The following is a 4,397-nucleotide window of genomic DNA, read 5'->3' as shown; positions in this document are numbered from 1 at the left end:
TAGACTTCATCTCTAGCAGTTCCATTTGAGTCTTTTGTAAAGTGTGTAATTCCTCTTTTAGATCTTGCAAGAATTTCCTCATCTCCTGGAACTCATCAACTTCTTTCTCCTTTCTCTTTAGCAGTTTCATTATCTCTCTTCTCTTCCATCTCTGTTAGCTTAGACATTATGAATGCTCTAAACTCCTTATCAGACATTTCCATGATTTTCACTGAACTGCTTGTGGATGAAGAAGAGTTACTCTTTTCCCTTGGAGGAGAGGTATTTTCTTGTTTTCCCATATTTCTTGCGATCCGGCGGTGATTTCTTGTCATCTGATGGGTGGTGTGTTTCTTTCAAATTCTTGAAGTTCAGCCGCTAGCTCGTTTGTTGGAGGCTGAATTATCAGTAGAAAATCTTCATTCCCTGAAATATCTACTTCACTGGAGCCATGTGGAACCTTCTTCTCCTCAGCATTTTCTTAAGTTCTTTTATTATTATCTTTCCATGAGTGAGAGAGAGAAAGAGAGAGAGAGAGAGAATACCCAACAGGGTCTTGATGCTGTGGCCTGTCCCCAATCTCAGTCAGCTCTGAGTCCTGGGCACATGCATGCCTGGTGTACTGAGGGAGGTCTCTGGATTTGCACCTGAAACCTTCCCGTGTGGGCCAACCTTGCAAAGAATAGTGTCTTCCCACTGTGCCACCATTCAGATCCCCAACCTTGTTTTGACACCCTGATCATTAAACTGGGCTCACTCAGAGGTAGCCCCTCATCTGGAGTCCTGTATGACCACTGGATTCTCCTGAGGGGTCCTGGCAGTACTGGAGCTTCCCATCTGGGGGACTGAGGAGGACAAGGACAAAGGACACTGGAGCTGGAGGCAAAAAGAGGGTGGCCACTTGCTGAGGACAGCTGGCAGATTGGTTTGTGGGCCTGTGTGAGGACACATCTTTAGGATGGTCAGATATGACAGGACAGGTACAGAAAGGCAAATGTCTAGAAATCAGACAAATCCTTCATATATATTATTTCTTTCATGAGAAAGACAAGAGACCCAGAGAGAGACAGCAACCCAGCAGGGTCCTGACATCACGATCTACCCCCAGCCTCAGCCAGTCCTGGATCATGGGAACAGCGTGTTCAGGGAGGTCTCTGGACACGCACTCAGAATCTTCACATGGTGAGCCTCACAGAGTGCTGTGTGACCGCTGGGCCACTATGTAGCCCTGCTTCTGTTTTGTTTTCTTCTTAGTAACATTTCTCTCTGTGTAAATAGTTACATTTAAAACAGTCATAGGCTGTGATACCTGGGCAGCATCTACTAGTGTGACCAGCAGTGTCAGTGGTACCCCTTGTTACTGGGCACAAAGGGAGCAGGTATAATATAAATAATGACCACGTCTGGAGGAAACAAATAGGGCATAGCACCTGCCCTGGGAGAGGTCGTCAAACAATCCATGGAAAATGGCAGGGCCTGGTGGTGCAGTCGGCAGCAAACTAAACTGCAATACTGGAAGCCACGTGGCTGCCCGTGGGTTTGGATGCCCTGGTTGGCCTGAAAACAAGCTAGGTGTGCAGCGTATGACCAAGATTCCGAGGAGCCAGAGGGTTGGGGACAGGGGACTGCAGTGTGACAGAATCCTGTCAAGGATACCTTTGCCTTTTTTCTGTCATGAAGGAAATAAACAAACTTAAAAAATAAAGCTCATAGATAAAAAACCCTACACGTGGATTCCAAAATTTCTCTTGTACCAAAAAATCCTCATGTTTTAATCCCACTTTTCTAGGAACATTTTGAAGCCCCCTTACATTCCAGTTGCATTGAGAGTAGGCAGGAAGAAGAAGGGCAGAAATGTGGGCAGAGAGTTGAGAATTTTTAAAAATCTAAGCCTGGGCCTGGTGGTGTAGTGGTTAAAGGTGCCGGACTCACACATGGCTGACTGCAGTTCAAGTCCCAAACCTGGCGGCTTGCTTTCTCACTTTCCCTTTCTCTCTGTCTGTCTCTCTGGTCAAATGAAAATTAATAGTAACAATAAATGGGAATATGTAAATAATTCTTTTAAAAAAAATCCATGCCTGTGGCTTATAATTCTTTTAAAAAAAATTCATGCCTGTGGCAGAACTGTAGAAATTATGGGTACATCTATCAGGGTTACTGGGGACCTTGGATCATCCGTTTGCGAAGCACACATTCCCTTTCACACTAGCTGTCCAACGTCCAAATCCGGAGATCTGAGACAGAAAATGAAAGATGCTAAACTCACAGCCTCTGCACGGAGGCGGGCTCCAATGGAGGCTTTACTCTGCTGAACTGCCCGGGGGCCTGGCCTCCTCACCTCTCGCCACAATTAGAATCAGCAAGCAATTTGACAATCAGTCCCGTGTGGATCCCCCAGGCCTGGTTTCATCTGATTAATAAGCAAGCTTTCAAGGCCCTGCCCGCGCGCTCCCCTTGGGCAGTCTTCCTCCCCAAACCTGCCCTCCAGGTGCCTGCTAGCAGACCCCTCTGTTCCCTTTCCAGCAGGCCCAGCAGTGGGAACCGCGCAGCCCCACCCAGAAGGGCGTCTGGCGCCGCTGACCTTGCCGCGAGGAATTTCTCTTTCCAGCTTGAATCTCTGTCCTGTCTACCTGCAGGCCTGCACGCTGGCCACGCTCCCCTTTGACCACCCTGAATAAATCTTCCCTGCATCCCTGACAGCTGCTGATTTGACTTCTTTCTTTCTTTTAATTGAAAGTAAACCTTCAAAGCGGTCCTGCCACCTGAGAAGCTCCTCTGAGCGCTACAGCTGGGCCAGTGTGGCTCAAACAGAAGCGCGCGTCCCGGGTCCCCAACCGCTCAGGGCAGGAACCACTGGGCTTTGTGGGCTTCCCGGGTCCCCAACCGCTCAGGGCAGGAACCTCTGGGCTTTGTGGGCAGCGGCCTTAGCTTTCAATTTCGCTGCTGCCTTGGAAAAACGGAAGATGGCCACGGGTAGAGCGGTTGTGGGGCGATTGTGATCCTTGCTGTGTAGCTAAGTGGGGGATGGAGGGATGAGCAGAGAGACAGAGGAGGGGGACCGAGAGGGGGAGACAGGAGGGAGGAAAGCAAACGGGATGGAGAGGAGGGAAGGGAGAGACTGGGAGACAGAAGAGAGAGACACAGGCAGAAGGGAGAGAAAGACAGGAAAGAAATAGGAGGAAGAGAAAGGAGAGCTGAAGAGAAAGACAAACAGGAGAGGGAGAGAGACAGGAGGGAGAAAGGGCGACAGAGAGAGAGAGAGGAAGGAGAGACAGGAGGGTGAGAGAGAAAGAGAGAGAGATAGGAGAAAGGGAGAGGAGAGAAAGAGACCAATATTTAATTTATGGAGGGAGGTGTGGGTTTCCAGGCAGAATTGAGTTTAATTTTTTTACTTGATGAATCGGGAGATAGGGTTGATCTTTGTGCTGCCCAGTTAGACCAATGGAGGGCACTTTGCAGAGGTTCACATTTTAAAAAGCATATTCAAATTGAACAGTTATTTAATGTCAGAGTCAGAAGTCAAGATTCTCAGATTTTGTTCTAGGGTTCCCCCCCTCACTTGTCATTTTAAGCTGGTCCATATCAAATATCTGTATTCCCAAACATATATTATTTCATTATGGAAATTCTTAAACATTCAGGAAAGTTGAAAAAAAATAATATAACAAACACCTTTATAGCACTACCTAGATTCAACAAGGGTTAATGTTCCCCCATATTTACTATATCTTCTCTATCTCCACGTGTATTCACACACACACACACACACACACACACACACACACTTTTGCTGAGTCATTTGAAAGTAAGTTATAGGTACCCTGTCACCTCATTTCTAACTAAATACCCCATCATACATTTGGTAATAAGGACATTCTCCTGTATAACCATAGTATGATTATCATACCTAAGACAATGAAAAAGAATTCCCTGATGACCTCTAAATCTAGCCCATATTAAAACTCCCCACTGACTTCAAGCTGTCTTTCATAACCGATTTTTGTATTGAACCAGGAGCTAATCAAGTTTAACCCTTTACATTTGATTGTTGTTGGTTTAGTCTTGTGCTCTCTCCTCCTCTCTCACCCAGTTGGAACCTACGTACAAAGTGTACAACCTTATTTATCATGGTACGTACCGTGATACATTTTTCATAAGCATACTGCACTGTGATCACTAACCACATTGATATGTAGAATATTTCCACCACTATGGGAAGTCTCCTCTAGCCCGTTCCCTGTCAGTATGGCCACTCTTCATCCTCCAGAAGGGGTGAAAGTGTGGAACAACTGAAATGCTCAGATCTTTGAGTGGAAAGTGTAAGTTGGCCCAAACTTGTAGAAAAACTGTTTGAAAGGATCTAATAAATGTCAACATACTATGACCCAGTAATTTTTCTTCTCAATATATACTCAAGA

This window comes from Tupaia chinensis, unplaced genomic scaffold, assembly GCF_000334495.1.
Source record: "Tupaia chinensis unplaced genomic scaffold, TupChi_1.0 Scaffold142717_1, whole genome shotgun sequence".
NCBI lineage: Eukaryota > Metazoa > Chordata > Mammalia > Scandentia > Tupaiidae > Tupaia > Tupaia belangeri.
The sequence above is the reverse complement of the archived record's forward strand: the minus strand, read 5'-3'. Positions refer to the sequence as shown.